This window comes from Pristiophorus japonicus, chromosome 20 (assembly GCF_044704955.1).
Source record: "Pristiophorus japonicus isolate sPriJap1 chromosome 20, sPriJap1.hap1, whole genome shotgun sequence".
Taxonomy (NCBI): domain Eukaryota; kingdom Metazoa; phylum Chordata; class Chondrichthyes; family Pristiophoridae; genus Pristiophorus; species Pristiophorus japonicus.
In genome coordinates this window covers 54,474,960-54,498,745 of record NC_091996.1, presented here as the reverse complement: position 1 = coordinate 54,498,745, position 23,786 = coordinate 54,474,960, and the positions used below count along the sequence as shown (strand labels likewise).

The following is a 23,786-nucleotide window of genomic DNA, read 5'->3' as shown; positions in this document are numbered from 1 at the left end:
GGGGCGGGCAACCAACCTGCTCGCAGGAGGCGGGTTGGTCATTTAAATATTATGATGAGGCTGCGTGCCTCAGAAATAACCACTATTTTACATTTAACCCTGGCTGGCCAGGTTTCCCAGATCTTGGGAAGTCCGGCAAATGAAGGGAGGTGAAGACTGCTGGTTCCAGGAGGTAACTGCCTTTCCACTTACCTGCTGATTCGAGTTTACCTGTTTCATCTAACCCCTGTGATCAGACGCCGCCACCCCCCCCATGCCAGCCAGCCCCCCCCCCAACCCCACCCAACCCTTCCGATCTCTTCCTAATCCCCCTTCTGGCTTCTGATCACCCCTCTGGCCTCCAATCTTCCCTTTACGTCAGATCCCGATCTTCGCCCGACCTCGCCTCAGATCTCACCTCTAGCCTCCAAACTAGTCCACCCACCCACGGCCTTTCCGATCCTTCCCTCCTTCCATTCCTCTCCCCGGCTGCGGCCTAGTGCTGAAGGCCTCTCAATCTGGCTGACTACAGCCGTGAAATGAGACCAACAATGATAAATAGGTCCTACTGTTAAATGAGGGACCAAACAGTAAAATTGCAACAAAGCCCCCGCTCCCTCCCTGCCTCTGAGATAAGGTCAGAACCAATATCATATGACTGGAGAACAAGGATTTAAATCAAAAAGTGGCCGAATTAGAATTACTGTTGGATTGAGCTAAGGAATCGCAAGGAATCAGTCACATTATTGTGAGTACATTATAAATCGCTGGACAGTCAAAAGGCAATTGGAGGTGAAATCGGTAGACAAATTAAAAAGAAACATTTTAATAAAATACTTTTAATTGCAGGAGATGTAGGGATTGCAGGGTACTCCAATTGTCCAAAAGGAGATTGGGATAGGTAAAATATTGTGAGAAAGGGGAGCATTCTGTTGTATGTTCAGAGCTGTTTTGGCAGTTAACAAGCTACTCCACCATGGAAGGAAGCATAACTTTGTCTGGTTCCAATTAATGAACTGGAGGAATAGTTGCTGTAAAGTAGAAGGACATATTAGAAACAATCTGCATAAAATAATTCAGCTCACGATAAGAATAGAAAAGGAAAAAGAAAAGTAATGGACAAGGAATAATGCAACTTTTAGTGACAAAAACGTTTGCTCAAATAGAATTGGAGGACAAATTGGCAAATAGAACTCTAGAATTTTTAAGAAATACAGGCCTACTTGGCCATGACCATTGGTGAATCCCAGCTGGTTGACCTTCAGGTCGTAGCCAACTGCATGGCACCGATACATCAGAAAGCACTGGTTCTGGCATGAAGCTTGTATAGTACAAAAGCAGTTGAAATGCAATATAGTCTGTAGACATCAGCAAAAATAATCTACATACTTTGCATTGACCTCAATGGCTGTAAAGTGTTCAAAGTTACACGACTTCTTTTCTGGGGCCAGGACAGGTTTATGTTGCAATATATCATAGAAATTACAGCACAGGAGGTCATCTTGCTTGTAATGGTTTTATCTAATCTTATTTCCCTGCCCATTCCCAAACCATGTTATATTCTTGTTTTTCAAATACCTATTCAATTCCCTTTCAAGTGATGTTATAATCACAGCCTTAATCCTACTGTGTGATGAAGCATTCCATGTTGTAATAAATCTCTGTTTGAATCGAAACATTCGACTGTTCATTGGTCCCTAGTTGTAAGAATGAGTATCTGGGAATAATGGGTGCTAGGCATCTCAAGAAACAATAATACATTTCATCTCAGCATGAAAGTAAAATGCGCAGGGGTTGGCCTGGGAGCTCAGGTAATCGAACTGGGATAGTCCCATCCAGGTAATACGGATTCGATTGCTGGAGCTGCCCAAACTTCTCATCCTTATTTTCAAATTCCTCCATGGCCTCATCCCTCCCTATCTCTCTAATCTCCTCCAACCCCACAACCTTCCAAAATCTCTGCACTCCTCTAATTCTAGCCTCTTGAACATACCCGATTTTAATCTCACAACTATTGGTGGCCATACCTTCAGCTGCCAAGGCCCTAAGCTCTGGAACTCCCTCCCTAAATCTCTTCACCTATCTACCTCTGTTTCCTCCTTCAACATGTTCCTTAAAACCTGCCTCTTTGACCAAGCTTTTGGTTATCTGCTCTAATATCTCCTTATGTGGCTGGGTGTCTAATTTTGTTTTATAACGCTCCAGTAAAGCGTCTTGGGACGTTTTATTATGTTAAAGGTGCTATATAAGTACAAGTTGTAGTTGTTGATGGGCTTTGTCTGACATATGTATAGGGTATTGGTAAGGCTGCACCTGGAGTACTGCGTGCAGTTTTGGTCACCTTACTTAAGGAAGGATATACCAGCTTTGGAGGGGGTACAGAGACGATTCACTAGGCTGATTCCGGAGATGAGGGGGTTACCTTATGATGATAGATTGAGTAGACTGGGTCTTTACTCGTTGGAGTTCAGAAGGATGAGGGGTGATCTTATAGAAACATTTAAAATCATGAAAAGGATAGACAAGATAGAGGCAGAGAGGTTGTTTCCACTGATCGGGGAGACTAGAACGAGGGGGCACAACCTCAAAATACGCGGGAGCCAATTTAAAACCGAGTTGAGAAGGAATTTCTTCTCCCAGAGGGTTGTGAATCTATGGAATTCTCTGCCCAAGGAAGCAGTTGAGGCTAGCTCATTGAATGTATTCAAGTCACAGATAGATAGATTTTTAACCAATAAGGGAATTAAGGGTTACGGGGAGAGGGCGGGTAAGTGGAGCTGAGGCCACGGCCAGATCAGCCATGATCTTGTTGAATGGCGGAGCAGGCTCGAGGGGCTAGATGGCCTACTCCTGTTCCTAATTCTTATATTCTTATGTTCTTATGTTCTAACACTAATAGCCTCACCGTTATTCCTGCTGCAAAATCTAGGCCATTATGTAGACAGGTTATTGTCATTTTACCTTGAAGTGTAACTTGAATGGAGAAAATACAGGTTGAACCTCCCTTATCCAGAACTCCCTTATCCAGAACCACCCCTCATCCAGAACCATTCCCAGCCACCATGTGGCGTATGCGCAGGACTCTGACATGAACAAATTTAAGTCCTTTCTCGCTGCCGACTTCCATAATCGCTGGCCTGACCCCGTGATCCACCGCATCCCCTCCCCCACCCACTCCCTCAATGATCTCTCTGCTGCACTCCCAGCCCCAAGCCAGCCAGCCCCGATATCCCCTTGGTCAGTACCTGTACCATCTAATTTAACGTGACCACCCCCTGTCCGGAAAAATCCCTTATCCATAATAGGCCAGGTCCCGAGGGTTCTGGATAAGGGAGGTTCAACCTGTACATACTTTTGACATAAAAGGCCATCAACACATTCAATGTACGCTGACTTCCTGGCACTGTGTCAGGATTTGAAGAGGCCATTTTGCATTTTCTCCTATCTCAAAAAACATACCCTTCTTCTTCAGGCATAGATCTAATTTCCCCTTACATGCTTCAACCGAGTTAATATTTGCTGTACTAGGTGGCAGTGTTTTCCTCAATGTGATAAGTTAAGTAAGAAGCAGTTCTTCTTCCATGAAGTTCAGCTATGACTTCTATCATTTTGAATTTTGTCTTCTGCTTCTCCCCTTTTGGTATTTGCACAAATTACCATTTCATATTAAACTCGTAAGTTTAGTTTCGACAGCTTTGCTGTGCCTTTCTTTACTTTTTTTCTGTGAGAATGGATTTAGACTGTTCAGCTTCTCTATATGGCTGACTGAGCTAAACGTTCTTATCCATCATATGCTTTTGTAAGTACGATGTCAGCAAATGATCGAAATACCCGAAGGTAATTGCCAAAACTGAAAAAAGAAGTCCTACTTCAGCAATCCCTATCTAACTGCACACTTGCATTTCATGAAGTACACAGATGTTCTGTACTGTTTAAATATATTCACATCAAACAAAACATTGGCCCAGGAATTGCAGTCGTAGGCTTCCCTCCAACCTGAAAAATGTCTATGAATTTACCCGGTGGACTGCGCAGAAGCCCACGTACTCTAAAGATGTACGCGCTTCGCATGCATCTCTCGGATATCATGAGCCGGCCCAACCAATCAAAGTAGGGGTATTCTCATTCACACTTGTGGTGAGTTCCGTATGTATGGAATCACTGAGTATGAATAGGAATACCCCTAAACATACATGTACACTTAAAATAATTTTTTTTTAAAAATCACATAATTAAAATTAATCAAAATGGAATTTAATTACAAGTTGTACCTCTCCAGTCTGGGTCTCTCTAATCTGGAAACTTCCATGGTTCGGCTTTAGTTGGGCCTGAGGGAGAGGAGGGTTTATGAAAAAAAACAACGTTTTGATTGGCTGGAGCGGCTGTCAATCAGTGATTGTGTTTGGCGATTGGCTAGAGTGGCTGTCAATCAGTGAGTGTGTTTGGGATTGGCTGGAATTTGTGTTGGTATTCCATTCAAACTTGGTAATTAAGAGGGAGAGGGCGAGGGAGGTCAGAACTTACTTTGGTTTGGAGGTACAGTCAAGGCTGAATGGGCCCACACTACATATCTGCACTGCTGCAAAGTAGAAAAGACTTCAAAATTGTTAAAGCAGCTTTAATTTTCTGAGTAAACCACGACTGTGGGCAAAGACATTTAGACATGTGTTCGGCGATTGGCAGAAATGGCTGTCAATCAGTGAGTGCGATTGGCTGACGGAGCCGCCCACAAGCTGCCAGCACGCACACACACTTAGGAGCCTGAGGGCTGTCGACAGTGTGATCTCCCGTGGTTCGGAAAATTCTCTGTTCCGGCACCGGTCCACTCCCGAGGGTGCCAACCAGAGAGGTTCAACTGTAATTAATTAAAGCAAAAATTTAATTTTTTGAAAAATAAATGTACATATTTTAAAGGGTCTAAAAATAATCTTACCTTATTTAGCAGGATTTAAAATGTTTAAATTATTGAAAAAAAATTATTTTTCTGTCCTTTAAAAGTCTTATGTTGAAAAAAACAGGCCTTACGCCTGCTTTTATCAGTTGTAAGAATTTCACAGCCATTCGCTAGGCAGAAGTTGAGCAAATAGCCCGATTCTCTGCCCGCAGAGGCCCTTTACTTCCAGATGTGTGCAATCTCTCGAGGATTCTTGACAGATCGCAAGTTCTGGGTTTAGGCACATACACTTTGCATCCTTAAACCCAGAGCTTGCAGGGCCCCTATGGGTGAATGCGCCCATAGGAGCCGCAAATTCAGGGCCATTGAATTTTGTGAGGAACTAGTCGATGAAAATTATACTTGAGTGTAGTGCAAAAACCAGAGGCCAGAAGGTTACAGGTTCGATACAAGAGCTTTGCCAAGTTAACTCAGCAGCAGCGACAGCATCTGTGGTATGACAGTTTTAGCAGCCTAATGGCTATCCAGTGATTTTGCTGAACAGTATTTGTGTTTATTTTTGTTTGTATAGGAAAGTCTACATAAGGTGAGGAGAAGATAGGGTGCAGTTGTTAGGTGCAGCATGTTCAATATTCATTGTGTACAGAATAAATTAATGATCTCATACTAAAGGATCCTCGAGGGAAGAGTGATCATATCGTGATAGAATTTCACATTCAGTTTGAGGGTGAAAAACTTAGATCTGAAACTAGTGTCTTAAACCTAAATAAAGGTAATTACAAAGGTATGAAGACTGAGTTGGCTAAAGTGGACTGAGAAAATAGATTAAAAGATAAGACGGCAGATAAGCAGTGGCAGACATTTAAGGAGATATTTCATAATTCTCAACAAAGATATATTCCATTGAGAAAGAAAGACTCTACGAAAAGGATGAACCATCCATGGCTAATTAAGGAAGTTAAGGATGGTATCAAATTGAAAGAAAAGGCGTACAATGTTGCAAAGATTAGTGGTAGGCCAGAAGATTGGGAACATTTTAGAAATCAGCAAAGGATGACTAAAACAAAAATGGAGAGAGAAAATAGATTATGAAAGTAAACTAGCAAGAAATATAAAAACAGGAAGAGCTTCTACAAGTATATAAAAAGGAAGAGAGTAGCTAAAGCAAATGATGATCAATTAGAAGATGAGACTGGGAAATTAATAATGGGAAATGGTAAATGGAAGAGATTTTGTATCTGTCCTCATGGTAGAAGACACTAAAGGCATCCCAACAATAGTAGAAAATCAGGGGGCAAAAGGGATGGAGGAAATTAAAACAATCATTATCACGCCATAAAAAGTACTCGGCAAACTAATGGGACTAAAGGCCTGCATCGTAGGGTCTTAAAAGAAGTAGCTGCAGAGACAGTGGATGCATTGGTTTTAATCTTCCAAAATTCCCTGGATTCTGGAAAGGTCCCAGCGGATTCGAAAAACGCAAATGTAACGTCCCTATTCAAGAAAGGAGACAGAAAGCATAAAATTATAGGCCAGTTTTCCTAACATCTGTCATTGGGAAAATGCTAGAATCCATTATAAAGGAAGTATTAGCAGGACATTTAGAAAATCACAATACAATCAAGCAGAGACAGCATGGTTTTATGAAAGGGCAATCGTGTTTGACAAGTTTATTACAGTTCTTTGAGAACGCAATGAGCAGGCTGGATAAAAGGGAACCAGTCGATGTGGTGTATTTCGATTTCCAAAAGGCATTTGATAAGGTGCCACATAAAAGGTTACTACACATGATAAGAGCTCATGGTGTTGGGGGTAATATTAGCATGGATAGAGGATTGGCTAAATAACAGAAAACAGAGAATCGGGATAAATGAGTCATTTTCAGGTTGGCAAACTGTAACTAGTGGGGTACCACAGGGATCATTGCTGGGGCCTCAACTATTTACAATCTATATTAATGACTTGGATGAAGGGACCGAGTGTATTGTAGCCAAATTTTCTGACGATACAAAGATAGGTGGGAAAGCAAGTTATGAGGAGGCCACAAAGGGGCCGAAATTCACCGTCCCCGAAGGGACAGCTACTGCGGGGTTTGGGCGGCCGATCAAAAAAAATCGATCGGTCGCCGTGGTCAGATGATTTTCCCTCCCTGAGCCATATTCAGCTCGGGGGTGGGGGGGAGGGATTTGAGCGGTGTGCACTTCCACCGGAAATGGCGGGGTGAAGGCCGCTGTAAAAGTAACTTTCCAGCGGTGAGCTCTGCAGGGGGCGGGCCGCTGAAAAGCAGCAAGTACAGGGATTTTCAGCTGCAAAAAGGTAAGGCTTTTCCCAGCAGTGCACCCGCGAGGTATTCGAGTTGGTGCTCGAACGGTACACCGCTGGAGTGTTGCTGCGATTGGGGCCCTTTGGTAGGGAAATAGTTTTATTAATTTTAGTATTTTTATTTCAGATTCCAGCATCCACCGTATTTATCTTTTCATGTAGTTTATTAATTGTTTTGGCTCCATTCAACCTGTTGAGTGCTGCTCAGAGGTTTGCACAGGTCTGCCGCTTTAGTGGAGGCCTGTGGGTTGCAGAGACCTGCTTGGCAGGGTTCACCCTGAGGATGGGAGGAGTGTTGGGAGGGCGAAACCTGATACACCTGGTCAGAAGCAGGGCAGCACACAGGAGAAGGTGTCTCTGTCAGCACCGTGCAGACAGGCAACGGGCAATGGAGACAGCAACCATTACTCATTCAGTCTACGCCAGACCAGTTGCCTGCTGTCTTGACTGGCCCGAAACAGGATTGCGGTTGGCTGCTTGGGGACTAGGGATGTCCCCCATCCAGCATCTTCATAGTCAGTATCTCGAACGAGGATGACTTGCTTCCACATGAGTTCACAGATGTTTCAATGAAAGACCCGATATTCCAGTCCTGAACTCCATTTGAAGGGGTGTAAGATGCCTGTGCCTGGATTTCTTTAATGAGTGGTGACCGTTGCACATCAGCCACCACAGGGGCTTGACAGAGCTAGGCCTTTATCCAGTGGCAAGGGTTAACCAGAATGACCGGAGACCTGCTGTGCTGCACGGACCTAGTGCGCACACATATCGCAGTGTGGGCTGGCCCGTGCTGCCCCTGGGCCCTCGGCTCTTCTGGGCCCTGTACCCTCATTTGCCTCACCTCCACCACGATCTCTCACCGCTCCTCCGCCATAATTGCTCATCACTCCTCTGCCACAAATCTCCGCCACGATCTCTCACCGCTCTTCTGCCACAAAAACATTCGCCGCACCTCAGCCACGATTTCGCACCGCACCATCGCATCAAACAGTCGTCGAACCTCCGCCATGATCACTCGCTGAATCTCAGCCATGATCTCTCATCGCTCCTCCCCCTCAATCACTCACCGTACCTCTGCCATGATCTCTCACTGCTCATACACCCCGACTTTCCTGCTCCTCTGCTGTACCAGGGCCCCGCCGATGTTACTGCCCATGCTCCAAACGGCGACTTGGGTTTTGATGACTGTCACCCAGTTCACTTGGCTGCTCACTTCACTGCAGAACCACAGGACATAGAAACATAGAAACATAGAAAATAGGTGCAGGAGTAGGCCATTCGGCCCTTCGAGCCTGCATCGCCATTCAATAAGATCATGGCTGATCATTCCCTCAGTACACCTTTCCTGCTTTCTCTCCATACCCCTTGATCCTCTTACCCATAAGGGCCATATCTAACTCCCTCTTGAATATATCCAATGAACTGGCATCAACAACTCTCTGCGGCAGGGAATTCCATAGGTTAACAACTCTCTGAGTGAAGAAGTTTCTCCTCATCTCAGTCCTAAATGGTCTACCCCTTATCCTAAGACTATGTCCCCTGGTTCTGGACTTCCCCAACATCGGGAACATTCTTCCCGCATCTAACTTGTCCAGTCGCGTCAGAATCTTATATGTTTCTATGAGATCCCCTCTCATCCTTCTAAACTCCAGTGAATAAAGGCCCAGTTGATCCAGCCTCTCCTCATATGACAGTCCAGCCATCCCTGGAATCAGTCTGGTGAACCTTCGCTGCACTCCCTCCATAGCAAGAACGTCCTTCCTCAGATTCGGAGACCAAAACTGAACACAATATTCCAGGTGAGGCCTCACTAAGGCCCTGTACAACTGCATTAAGATCTCCCTGCTCCTATACTCAAATCCCCTAGCTATGAAGGCCAACATGCCATTTGCCTTCTTCACCGCCTGCTGTATCTGCATGCCCACTTTCAGTGACTGATGAACCATGACACCCAGGTCTCGTTGCACCTCCCCTTTTCCTAATCAGCCTCCATTCATATAATATTCTGCCTTCGTATTTTTTCCCCCAAAATGTATAACCTCACATTTATCCACATTATACTGCATCTGCCATGCATTTGCCCACTCATAGCACCAGAGCATGCATATAATGACGCTCATTGAGCCACCAGGTGCATCATTGAGCAGTGCATAGGCATCCTTAAGCAAAGGTTCCGCTGCCTGGACCGCTCTGGTGGCACCTTGCAGTACTCTCCTCAACGGGTCCCCATCATCATCATGGTCTGCTGCATGCTGCACAAGCTGGGCATCATGAGGGGACAGCCGCTGGTGGTCGAGCCAGCAGTACCACCTGAGGAGGAGGAGGCGCAGGAGGAGGATCCCCATCACCCCAGAGCTAGGAGGCGTCGACCCATCACCACCCTGGACGGGCCGGGTGCAGACTGGCCAGCACCCTTCTGGTATATGGATGTGCCTGACACCTCCCCTGCAAACTTCCTCCATGCATTATGTACTGGCGGTCTGCCAGGTCTCCCCACATCAGAAAACAGTATTGGTCTTCTGTCCTCCACACCGTCCATCAGTGTCTCCAGCTCCATATCAGTGAACCTGTTGGCTCTCCTTGCACCTCTTACACCAGGCATCCTTCGAGACTCCTTCCAACCTCCTTCCCTCCTCAGGGCCTTGCTGCAAACTCTGACCTTTAAAAAGGCCAGGGTGTAGCTGGCTCATTAGAAATGCTTACCTGCATGCTGATTTTCGCAGTGGCGATAACGCTCAAATTAAGACAGCCACACCGCTGAAATATTCACGTTGAAACGGTTCATTAGCGCTGGAACCCATTTGTTCACTTTTGGAGCTGAATATTGGGTGGCCCAGCCACGAAAACATTTTGGTGCTAATGGCCACAAAAAGGTGAGGGGAGCACCAGCTTTCCAGCGGTACTGAATTTCTGGCCCAAAGAGTCTGCAAAGGGATTTCAATAGTTTAAGTGAGTGGGCAAAACATTGGCAGATGAGTGGGAAAATGTGAGGTTATCCACTTTGATAGGAAGAATAGGAAAGCAAAATATTATTTAAATAGGGAGAGACTACAGAATGCTGTGGTACAGCGGGATCTGGGTATCCTCATACATGAAATACAAAAATTTAGTGTGAATGTACAGCAAGTAATTAGGAAAACAAATGGAATGTTGGCCTTTATTGCAAGGAGAATGGAATATTAAACTAGGGAAGTCTTGCTACAACTGTACAGGGTGTTGGTGAGAGAACACCTAGAGTACTGCATACTGTTTTGTTGTCCTTATTTAAGGAGGAATACATTTGCATTGGAGGCAGTTCAGAAAAGGTTCACTAGGTTGATTCCTGGGATGAAGGGCAAAGTTTGAGCAGGTTGGGCCGATACACATTGGAGTTTAGAAGAACGAGAGGTGATCTTATTGAAATGTATAAGATGCTGGAGGGGGCTTGACAGGGTAGATGCGGAGAGGATGTTTCCCCTCTTGGATGAATCTAGAACTAGGGGGCATAGTTTCAGAATAAGGTATCGCCCATTTAAGATCGAGATGAGGAGGAATTTCTTCTCTCAGAGGGTCGTGACTCATTAGAATTCTCTACCCCAGACAGCTGTGGAGGCTGAGTCATTGAATATATTCATAGCTGAGATAGACAGATTCTTGTACTATAGGGTAGTCATGGGGAACAATAGCGTTGAGACCAGAATCAGATCAGCCATCTGGCTTACTCCTGCTCCTATTTCTTACTTTCTTATGTACGCACATGCATGATGAATGGCCGGTTGGGGGAGGTACTGGAGGAATCTCTCTACCCATAGAAAAGTACTCAAGCGGTGGGTAACACTTTCTGAAAAGTAGAGAAGGAGAATGACCAAATAAATAGTTTTAGAAAGAAAACATCCATTCTTAAAAGTTCTATCTCAGGGGAGTAGTTAATTCTCCTGACAGCAGATCAAGCACATTCTTCATGCAATCCAGTTCCACAAAAGCAGCAATGATTCTCTGCCCACACAAATGACCAATGCAGACAAATCCACAAAACTGGGAAATGGGATGGAAAACAGATGACCAGTAGGGATCCATTGCCATGTATTCTTTTTTTTTTCCACAGACCCTAAATTCAAATGATCTGATAATTCCTTTTGGACACTACTTTACCATTCTGTTGTGTTACTACCATGGCCTCATTCAAATATTTGGACAATCTGTTTTCTTTAACCCAAAAAAGACTTATCCAGAGCAGACTGTATATGGTTCTCATGTTGAACTTGCTTTCGAGTCATTGGGCCAAAATTTGCCCAGGACTTGCTGTTTTTTTTGGAGCAACTTGATTTTTCTGGAGTATCTTAAAAATCCCCATTCTGCACATTCAATTTGCGGCAATGTAAGTGAGTTAGTTAGGATTTTTTTTAGTTTAGTATTTTTTTTCAAAAGGGGGCATTACCAGCCCCTATGCCCGTTTTGGCCATTTAAGCCAGTTTGTACAGCTAATAATTGCTTCAAACTAACTTAGACCAGCATATGTGGCCACTTGTGGCCGCACAGAAAACCCTTGCGGAGAGTTAAGAAATCCGCACAGGTAGGTACTTAATGACTTAACTAAAGAATGTGAGTAGGATCAAACAGCTATTCAGAACATCGTATGACACGTAAAGTTAATTTACTATACAACAGAAGCATTCACGGAAGCTTTACCGACAAAAATAAAAGAAGTAAAGAGACAAAACATATTTACATAATTTTTTCAAAATATCCAAATAAAAACAGTTATCACCGCCCCCCACCCCCCATCAAAACTCCCCCCCCCCCAATCAAAACACTCTTCCTCCCCCCGGATCAAAACTCTTCTCAGCAGCCCCCATCAAAACTTTCTTCCTTCTCCCCCCCATTAAAATTCCCCCCTCTCACCCATATCAAAACTCCCCCCCATCAAAACTCGCCCCTCCCCACCCCCCCATCAAAACTCTCCTCCTTCCCCCCCATCAAAGCTCCTCCCCCATATCAAAACGCCCCCCCCGCATCAAAACTTCTCCCCCCACCCCCGATCAAAACATTCTTCCCCCCCCCCAATCAAAACTCTTTCCCCCCCCCACCCATCAAAACTCTCCTCCTCCTCTCCCCCTCAATCAAATCTCTCTGCACTAAACAAAGCACAGCCATCAATAAATAAAAAATAAAACTCAAGTCCTACCTCAGCCCGGGAAGTCAGCAGGCTGGCCGGCCGGTGCGGGAGGCCACTCGGCCTGGGATAGGGGCGGGACATCGGGTCCCACGCTGCAGAGGAGCTACTGCGCATGCGCGAAACCTCAAGTGCGCATGCATTGAGCTGCCGACACTCTTTTGAGCGCAGGGCCCTAGCTCCGTCCCTAATTGAATTGCCACGCCATGCCAAGCCATGGGAGAGGCCACAGAGTGGCCAGAATGCGGGGGCAACTTTTTGCCGCCGTTTTTATCCTCGGAAGTTGGCGCACCTCGGGTGAATGTGCCAAAAATCGGCAAGGGCCAAATTTGAGCCAAATTTGAGTCCATTGCAACTCAAGATTGTATCAAGAGGAAACATTTTGACGATGTTTAAAACTGACTGCATTCAGTTACTCTTATTTAGCAGACTGATCAAATTGTGCAGTATGGATCTAACTGGTTGCTTAAACTTCAATAGTGATGGCACTTACTATTAAGGAGACCTCTCTAATGTGCATAGTCAAATTGATAGAGAATTATACTGCTGAAATCTATCCTCTTATTTGAAATCCATCCCTAGCTACCCAAGTCCAATTTGCCTCAACCTATTAAGCACTTTGGAATTTAATGAATGAATTGACAAAAATTGATTCTATTTGCCAATTAAATGCTCAATAATAATTCAAATATTTGGGGATATGCAAATGCATTGTATTGTGTGACTGCTTACTGAATTAAACTTTCAGCTGAATTCAGATGTAGAAGTATAACTGAGCAAATATCTCTCGAAGTAGCTTAAAGCTCCTTGACATTTGCTTAAATTAAATTTTCTTCACACTCATCAGGTTTGGAAGATATTTCAATTTGATTAAGCTTAGCTTTGCAGAGTGCTGTCCCTCGGGCTCTGATGTTCCTTGCCCGCCTCCTCCCACACCTTCCCCTGCCCCCCGTCACCCCCCCCCCCCACCCCCACCAACACCGCCATCACCTCGTGGCCATTCTGTAAATAGGGACCCAAACAGAAGAATGGAGTTCAATCCTGTGACAGCACAAGCTCTGATTTTACTGAAAGACATCTCTTTCAAAATATTCTCCAGCTTCAGTTGGGTGGATGTATTTTTTACGCAAGAGTTTCTTGTCTGGAAATGGAACTCTGATGTGGGAATGTGGTATATCATATGTGAGGTGCCCTATATGCATGCATGGCAGAAAACCAAAGGTTTTGACACGAATAACATTGTTGTAAACACCTTCCCTCTTGGAGAAAGTATAAACCTTTTAAACATTAGCTGCAGATTTGTGTATGTGTATATAAAGCTAATAAGCCAGTGTTTGATTGATCATGCCTATCCCTGTTTCCAGAGGGAAATCTAATGTTACATGAAATAGACAGACAAGGAAATTGATGCGCAATTTGTTTATGTCAAAAGGTGATTGAGCAGAGTCAAAAATCATCCATGGATCACCTGTAAAGTCAGAGGCCAGTTGCAGTCATTGTTTATCTCGCTCCAACCCAACTGAAACAGTATCAGGGAGGAGGCCGTTTATGTTTAAAAAATTTAATCCTAATATTACAAGTAACAAAAGAGAGAAACATTTTGAGTGCTGACGATGGAGCAATACTTATTAGAGTAGGCCGATATCCTGGCCCAAATTTTAAAATGTTACAAATAAAACCCGAGACTATAAGATCCTGGAGATTTATGGCAAAGCACTGTGGGCTTAATTTTCCCCAATTATCTGCGTCATTTTTTTGGCAAGCACCGTTTTTTTTGGAGTAAATTAAAATCTCCAAGTTTCTTCAAAGTTTCTGTGCTAGCGTAATTCACTTAGGTAGAATTTTTTTAGGCTACGATTTTTATACCTCATTGGGGGCGTAACTTGCCACCCACGCCAATTCTGGCCAGCTCCGATTTACTCAAATTTTTCTTAGGACGGCGTATGTGACCACTCTGGAAAAACCTTCTGGGCAGTTAACAAAATCGGCGCAGGTAAGAGAATCAGCACAGCAGTTGCAGTTCCACGGTCGGGATTGCAACAGCAGAGAGAGGGGGAGAGGAGGGAGAGAAAAGAGGGGAGAGGCCAGAGTTAACAACGGCACCCGGCACCGGGAGAGGAAGGCCCTTCGGCCAGGGCTAGCAGCGGCAACTGGCATTGAGGGAAGGAAGCCCATCGGCCAGGGCTAGCAGTGGCAACCGGCACCGGGAACGGGGGGGAAGCCCTTTGGCCAGGGTTAGGAGTGGCACCGGGAGGGTGGGGGGAATATACTTTTGGCATAAACACTTTAATAATTTAATGTTGAAATGCTGCGGCAGTGTGCAATGTGCTTGTGCAGGTTGCTGTGAGCTGGCCAGAATGTGTTGTATGTTTCACTTTCCAGCCTCAGCCCGCTGGGTGTCCCTCGTTACCCTGGCAACCCGATCTTTTTTGTCGCAAGATCTTAGGCTCCACCCCCAAAGCTAAAGGACAGTCTATGGGGCGCCAAAATGAACAATTCAAACGCGAAAAGTTGGATGATTTTTTTTGCCGTAGTTGGGCCCCCATAAAAGCGGGCGTAACTCTTCAAGTACGCCAAAAAACGGATTTGGGGAAAATTAAGCCCTTTAAGACCTCAAGTGGAACAATAATTAGAACCTTCCATCCTAAATGTACAGTACTATTTATTTGTAATTGAAAAAATATATTCTCAATAATGGAACTGAGACCAAAGCAAAATTCAACTAATAGCACTGAAATCCCCTTGTTCCGCATCTCAGGTCTAACTGTTGGAAACTCTAATTATTTAGCTAATATAGTTCATGTTTATGAGGAACTCTGGCAGAACAGCTGAAAGGCAGTAGGACAGAAAGCATTCATTAGGTTATGTGGCTGCCTGAAGGGAAATAAAAGTATTTGTCAACGAAAGCACAATAAAGGATTTTTGTCCCGACACTTATTTAAGCTGGATTTTCCTTATTAAGTCAGATGGCCATTCAGAATCATCACCGTGACTGGGTCTGTGGGGGTGGTGCCTTTGTTTGTTCATCATGGAGAGATTGTTTGTTTGCAATAGAAAAGATGCGGGCTGTAGATTTACTCGATAAATGAAAAACTGATTAATTTCTGACCAACTTGCACTGATGATATTGCTGACCATTTTCTGTGTCATCAATACGATTGTAGTGAAGACTGTATGGACATTTTCCAGAGACACAGTGAGGGTTTTGATATAACTGAATTGGGAGGGTGGATGCATATATTTATTGTACTGTGCTGACGGATCAGCTACTGAGGGGAGCAAGAGCATTTTCTGTACCACTCTAGTGTATCTTTTGGCTTATATTGATTTGTCTGTTTGTTCGTTGACAGGTAGACCAAAGAGATTTGTGGCAAACATTGATGACCTCAGGAGAAACTGCATGATATTCTTCTGATGACTTTTTTTCTCTCGCTTTTATTTTAATTTTGCCCTTTAAGCCCTCCGCAAAAGATTCTGGAGCCTAGTCATGCATCTCTCTGTCCACAATTTACTAAAACGGTCCTAATCAAAGTCACACATGGTATCCTCTCTGACAATGGTGCCTTATCCCTCCTTATCCTGCTTGACCTATTTGTCACCCTTGACATGGTTGAGCACACCACCCTCTTCCAACACCTCTCCTCCATTATCCAGCTTGGTAGGACTGCTCTCACTTGCCTCCACTCCTATCCAGACAATGATATTCAGAAGATCTTCCTGCTCCTGCACTGTTAGTTCTGGAGTCTCCCAAAGATCTCTCCTTCGCACCTTCCTCTTCCACACCTACATGCTGCTGCTTGGAATCATCTGAAGATTTGAAGTCAATTTCCACATAAACACTGACAACACCCAGGTCTATGTCTTGGACATCTCTCTTGACCCCTCCACTGCCTCTGTGTTGTCAGACTGCTTACACAACATCCAGTCATGGATGAGACACAATTTCCTCCAATTAAACATTGGGAAGACTGAAGCCAGTGCCTTTGGCCCTGACTTCAAACTCTGTACCATCACCACAGATTTGACACCCGTTTCCACTGGCCATTGTCTTAGGTTGAACCTGACTGTTCGCAATTTCGACCCTGAGTTGTCAGCCCTATATTCGCTCCATCACGACTGCCTACTTCCACCTCCATAACATCACCTGCCTCTGCCTCTTTGCCTCTGCCCATCTACTGCTAAAGCCTCATGCTTTCCTTTGTCACTTGCAAACTCAATTGTTTCAGTGCTCTCCTGGGCAGCCTTCCATCCTCCATAATCTTCAGCTCAACTAAACTCTGCTGCTCACAACCTATCCTGCACCGAGTTTCACTCACTCATCGCCCCTGTGCCCAGCATATTTAAATTGTATTTAAATTACTTCATGGCCTCGCCCCTCCCTATCTTTGTAACCTCCTCCAATTCCACAACCCTCTGAGAACTTTATTCCACCAACTCTGGCCTCTGTCATTCCCCCCCATGCCCCTCCCCCTCCATTTGCCCCACATTGTCAATTGCACTTTCAGCAGTCAAGGCCAGCACACTGGAATTCCCTCCCTAAACCTCTTCCATCTTTCTCTCCTCCTTCAAGATCCTTCTTAAAACCCATTTTCTTGTCCAAGATTTTAGTCGGCATTTATCTTCCTTTATCCATGTGTAGATGTTGTAGAGCTGGTTGGTCAATGGCATTCACAGCATAATCTATTATTGCATTAGTTGGGTCTTTTCCTTGATCCATGTTGAGCTTTCATTTTATTACACAATATGAATGAGTATCTCATTAATATAATTGATATGCATTGCGACATAGTGACAAATGGAGCAGAGAAAGCATCATTCAGCACAGTCTGAAACCCCAGTCATAACAACGTGTATGTGAAAATGAAAAAGATGTCAGCATGATTTTGAAGCATTGCTAAATCAATGCGAGCAGAGATATTAATATCTTAAATATTTTCTAAATCTCCTTTTATTTATGTCATGCCAAGTTAGTCATTTTTGCTTTGGGGAATTAAGATGTTTTTGCGAGATTTTTTCCCCTAGGGTGTACTCTGCCTCCATAGTATGGCATGCATTCATTCATTGTGGTGCTTTTTCTCCAGGTCATAATCAAACATCCAACTATTAATTAAAATGAAACATAATGCAAGGTCATAAGTGATGAGCAAAGCTCTTGAAGGGGAGCCTTGTCCTGTATTTCAATGCTGTTTACATTAAACACATGTTTAGCATATTTTACGAATTCTTCAGGATCATGATTGCTTTTATTATGAGGAAAATAGGACTTTGTACAAAGATTGAAGCTTTCAGTGGTCTGTTCATTGAGCATTTAACCTTATAATGTTGTTGTTCTGCTGTAAGTTTGCTTGTTATGTAGCCAGTTCTGGCTCCTGGGTGGCACTTTTGGTGAGGCACTTTCCTGCTATCAAGATTATTGCAAGAGTCCAAGGTGGTGATGGACGTGCATTTTGAGATGTTCCCTTACTTCAGTGTCGTTATTTCATATTAGTTTGAATATGTATTTCAGTAACTGAGGACGTTGCAATTGGTGAACTGGTTAGATCCAGTGTGTACAAGTGAAGAGTCTGCAAGATGGAGTTTGGAAGCAGAGGTTGAGCTGCTGATCTAACGTTGATTTAAACCTACATCAACGTATTCCTTTACGAGAAATTGTTGAACCAAAGTGAAGCCTGGAAAAGAGAAGGACTAGGAGGAGATCCGATCGAGATCTTGAAAATTATGAACGGATTTGATAGGGTGGATGTGGAGAAACTGTTTCCATTTGTGGGTGTGTCCAAAACAAGGGAGCATAAACGTAAGATAACCACTTACAAATCAAATGAAGAATTTAGCAGGAATTTCTTTACACAGAGTGATGAGGATGTGGAACTCGCTGCCACTGGGAGTAGTTGAAGCAGATAGCAATGACCCTATTAAGAGGAGGCTTGATGCATACATAAGAAATAGGAGCAGGAGTAGGCCATTTGGCCCCTCGAGCCTGCACCGCCATTCAATAAGATAATGGCTGATCTGATCATGGACTCAGCTCCACTTCCCTGCCCGCTTCCCATAACCCTTTACTCCCTTATCGCTCAAAAATTTGTCTTACTCCGCTTTAAATATATTCAAAGACCCAGCCTTCCCAGCTCTCTGGGGAAGAGAATTCCATAGATTTACAACCCTCTGAGAGAAGAAATTTCTCCTCATTTCAGTTTTAAATGGCGGCCCCTTATTCTAAGACTATGTCCTCTAGTTCTAGTTTCCCCTATGAGTGGAACTATCCTCTCTGCATCCACCTTGTCGAGCCCCCTCAATATATTATAAGTTTCAATAAGATCACCTCTCATTCTTCTAAACTCCAATGTGTATAGGCCCAACCTACTCAACCTTTCCTCATAAGTCAACCCCCTCATCTCCAGAATCAACCTAGTGAACCTTCTCTGAGCAGCCTCCAATGCAAGTATATCCTTAAATATGGAGACCAAAACTGCATGCAGTACTCCAGGTGTGGCCTGACCAATACCCTGTACAGTTGTAGTAGGACTTCTCTGCTTTTATACTCTATCCCTCTTGCAATGAAGAGAAAGAAAGGAATAGAGCAATACGAGGTGATGAGTAATTGGAGTGGGAGAAGGCTCGTGTGGAGCATAACCACCAGCATAGACCAGTTGGGCCGAATGGCCAATTTCTGTACTGGAGATTCTATATAAGTTTTATGAATTCACGCATTGTTTCATAATAAAATGTACAATTCCCAAATCAGATGTGCATAGTGTCAACTTCCCTCCAGTCGCTTTTCTTCCCCTCAGGCTTGTTGTACAAGTTCTCCACATGAAATGCAAGACACCATGCCTGCCTGCTAGCCTTCCTGCAGTTGGAGAACATTATTCTGTTAATATTTGATGAAAATATCAGAGACCAGAAGGCAATATTTAACATGTGGTTGAGATGGAAAGGAAGAAGGAATTGCAATTATGATTTATATCACAATGCAGGAGGAAAAATCATACAAAATGTGCTGAAATTCTTTTAAACACGGAATATTATTTGCATATGACTGGCGTCACCATTCAGAAATGCTTGGGCTACCAGCAGTGGCTCAGTGGTAGCACTCTCGCCGCTGAGTCAGTAGGTTGTGGCACAGTCCTCTCTCTCAGTTGGATGTAAAAGATCCTATGACACTATTTGTAGAAGAGCAGGAGAGTTCTGCACTGGCCAGTATTTATCCTTCAACCAACATCACAAAAGATTATTTGCTCATTATCTCGTTGCAGTTTGTAGGACCTTGCTGTGCACAAATTGACTGCCACGTTTCCTACATTACAGTATTTCATTGATTGTAAAGCTCTTTGTGATGTCATGAGGTCATGAAAGCACTATAAAAATGCAAGTTTTTTCTTTCTTCATCTATACATGGAAATTCATAAGGGCTACGGCATGGAAACAGGCCATTCGGCCCATCCAGTCTGTGTCAATCTTTATCCTCCATGCGAGCAAGTAGTCCTAACTACAATCATAATCTGGGTAAGCATCAAAAATGGCATGAATGCAAACTATCCATGTTTTACGCAGACCATTTGCAGTTAGACCCAGTGTCAACTTATTTGTGCTAGTGGGTCGCAAATTGGCATAAATTCAAACTTCCTGTACCCTCATTGGAGCTCATTCTCATTGCTGTGGGTGCACCATCACTGAGTTGCTGTTTTGAAATGCATTGATCAGATTCATACTTGAAAAATTACTGCTGCAAAAGGAGAGGCAACACTGGGGAGAGGCGATGGAGAAGATGAAATGGTGAGTCAGCTTGGCAATGCAAATCCTGTGAACATATAAAAACATAAGAGCATAGGAAATAGGAGCAGAAGTAGGCCATTTGGCCCCTCAAGCCTGCTCTGTCATTCAATAAGATCATGGCTGATCTGATCTTGGGCTCAGCTCCACTTCCCCGCCCGCTCCCCATAACTCTTTATTCCCTTATCGTTCAAAAATCTGTCTATGGTGCTTTAGTTCCAGCTGATCTGAGTTTCCTGGGAATGCTTTGTTTAAATTCAACTTCTCCTCAACAACGCCCCTCCCCACGCTCCCCTCTCTACTTATCCCTGATGTTTCCCCTCTCTCTCCTCCCTCATTCTGCCTCTCCTTTTACCATAATCAACTCTCATCAAAAGAATCCGATCAACCTGATGGACCAATCGCCAACAAGTAACTCACTGGGGGTAATTGTGACTAGGGCAGCAGTATAAAATGGGTGATAATTGGATCAGCCGCCCGTTATACATTACCCTATTTTTATTTCCAATGTCAATCGAGATGAAATTCAGCCGAGACATATCGCTCTCTGATGCGTTGGTCCGATATCGTCCGTTTTACACTATCATCCAAAGTAAAAAATTACCACCACTGTTATTTCTAGATATTCTTTAGAAAGAAGGGATGTTCAAGTAAATACCCCCAAGTTTAAAATCTGTGCTTCTGTGCTGTTGCTTAACTGTACACTAACGCATCTTATATGGATATTGGGAATGGCTGAGTAAATACGCCTTGGTCGTTACTGCTGCGTATCACTCCTTCAATGACGAACCCAGCAATTACCCAGAAATACAGCATTATTGTGCCAATCACAGCAGCTTTTTCTGGTGTGGTGTGTCAATCTCCCTTCAGTTATTTCTTCACCCCTCAGGCGTACTGTACAAACTCGCTCTCAAGACGAAATATAAGACATTTGTGCCTGTTAGCTGGCTTGCCCAGTGCTCTGTATAATTTCTGCAAAATGCACAATAGTAAATGTCCCCTCAACTCAGCCTCACTATAATGGTGACAGCAATTTCAGGGACATTTTAAGCTCCAATTGACAGCAGCATCTAAGAATGCAGCACAATTCGGTATGTTCTCAAAAGAACTGTCAACAGCATGTTTTTTTTTAAAGTCAGTATGAATAACTTCGGGCAAGTTGACTGTATCATAAGGCAAATTGGGTGCAGCCGTAAGTCTTTGTTGTCTGCCTGGTTTTGTTGATAAAGGTCCTGGTTCTGAATTTATCGAGCTTCGCGACAGCCTTCGAATTCCTGACTCCTCAGCTTAGGTCACTGGGTAGCACTCTCAGCTCAATCAGAAGGTTTTGGATTTAAGCCACACTGACACTTTAGCGTCGATTTGACCAAGGAAGTCCCTGAAGCAATGTTCCCTTTAATTCTTTTCTGCCGCGTGGCCCCTTTAACGGGCATCGTGGCCCATTCATAATTCCCTGCAGGCACATTTTTTTTCATTTAAAAGCAGGAGAGCCGGCTGTGTGGGACATCTAGAGCCGGTTCTGCGAGACATCCAGAGCACCACGTGGCCAGAAGGGAAGATTGCCCTGAAATGAATCCCTACTTCCTGCTCAGTGGATAACCAAGCTCATTTCTCTCTTGGAGAGAAAATGCAGGACAGTCTGGGGGGAAAAAAAGCTTCCTCACTACGAATAAAGGTATACTTGAGTACAATTTTTCTTCAATCTGTTTCCAGTCACTGAAGATTTCTTTGGAGACAAATATTTTGGAGCCTAATGAATGCTTTTAGTACTAAACGGAGAGCAGTAGAAAAGACAGTTCATTCAGCAGTTTCCCAGTGAGTGTCCTGCCCACAATAAGCGCCTAATATTTACCTTCCAGGCTCAAGAATTATACCTTAATATCGAAAAATTTTAGCATAAAAAAGATGGGCTGCACCTAAATCGAATGGGAATGTAGAGGAGAAGAAAGGGGTGAGGGATAAACCAGGTAATTACAGGCCAGTCAGCCTAACATTGATGCTGGGGAAACTTTCAGAGACAATAATCTGGGACAAAATTAATTTTCAATTGGAAAAATATGGGTTAATAAATGAAAGCTGGTACAGATTTGTTAAAAGAAAATCATGTTTGATTAACTTGATTGAGTTTTTTGATGAAGTAACAGAGATGACTGATGAAGGTAGTGCAGTTGATGTTGTGTACTTGGACTTTCAAAGGCATTTGATAAAGTACCACATAATGGACCTGTTAGCAAATTTGAAGCCCATGGGTTTAATGGGCAGTGGCTGCGTGGATACGAAGTTGGCTGAGAGACAGAAAGCAGAGAGAAGTGGTGTGCAGTTGTTTTTCAGACTGGAGGGAAGTATACAGTGGTGTTTTCCGGGGGTCAGTATTGGGACCACTGCTCTTTTTGATAAATATTAATGACCTGGGCTTGGATATACAGGGCATAATTTCAAAGTTTGCAGTTGTCACAAAATGTAGTACACAGTGAGAAGGATAGTAACAGACTCCAGCAGGACATAGACAGTCTGGTGAAATAGGCAGACACATGGCAGATTAAAAGCAGAGAAGGGTGAAGTGATATATTTTGGTAGGAAGAATGAGGAGAGGCAATATAAACTAAATGGTGCAATTATAATGTGGGTGCAAGAACAAAAGACCTGAGAGTGCACGTACACAAGTCTTTGAAGGTTAAAAAAACACACGGGATCCTTGGCTTTATTAATAGAGGTATAGAGTACAAAAACAAGGAAGTTAGATTAAGCCTTTATCCTGGTTAAGCCTGGTTAGGCCCCAGCTGGAGCATTGTGGCCAATTATGGGCATCACACTTTATGTCAAGGCCTTAGCGAAGATGCAGATACTTTTTTTTTCTAGAATAGTGCATAATAACATAAGAAATAAGAACTGGAGTAGGTCATCCAGCCTCTCGAGCCTGCTCTGCCATTCAATAAAATCACAGCTGATCTTCTACATCATTTCCACTTTCTCACCCTATCCCCTTATCCCTTGATTCCCTTAGTGTCCAAAAATCTATCGGTCACAGTCTTGAATGTACTCATCCTGAATCCTCTGCGGTAGAGAATTCCAAAGATTCACAACTCTCTGAAGAAATTTCTCCTCATCTCAGCCCTAAATGGCTGACACCTTATCCTGAGATTATGAACTCCAGTTCTAGATTCTCTAGCCAGGGGAAATAACCTTTCAGCATCTACCCTGTTAAGTTCCCTAACCTCAAAGGAATGAAAGACTTCAGTAAATGAAGAGACTAGAGAAGCTAGGGGTGTTCTCCTTAGAGCAGAGAAGATTTAATGGAGATTTGAGCGAGGTGTTCAAAATCAGGTCGGGTTCTGATAGAGTAATTAAGGAGAAACTATTAAATAAATAAACCTTCCATTTATACAGTGCTTTTTACAACCACTGGACATCTCAGTGCTTTACAACCAATGAAGTACTTCTTTTTGAAATGTAGTTACTGTTGTAATGCAGGAAACACAGCAGCCAATTTACGCACAGGAAGCTCCCACAAATGGCAATGTGATAACGACCAGATAATGTATTTTAGTGATGTTGATTGAGGAATAAATATTGGCCAGGACACCAGGGATAACTCCCCTGCTTTTCTTCAAAATAGTGCTGTGGGATCTTTTATGCTCACCTGAGAGAGCAGACGGGGCCTCGGTTTAA

General features: G+C 43.7%; 1 protein-coding gene across 1 annotated transcript in view; it reads left to right on the top strand.

The window, feature by feature from the left end:
- brinp1 (bone morphogenetic protein/retinoic acid inducible neural-specific 1) overlaps positions 1–23,786 on the top strand; it is a 242,986-nt gene that overhangs the window by 34,290 nt on the left and 184,910 nt on the right. The gene's annotated exons all lie outside the window — the stretch shown is intronic.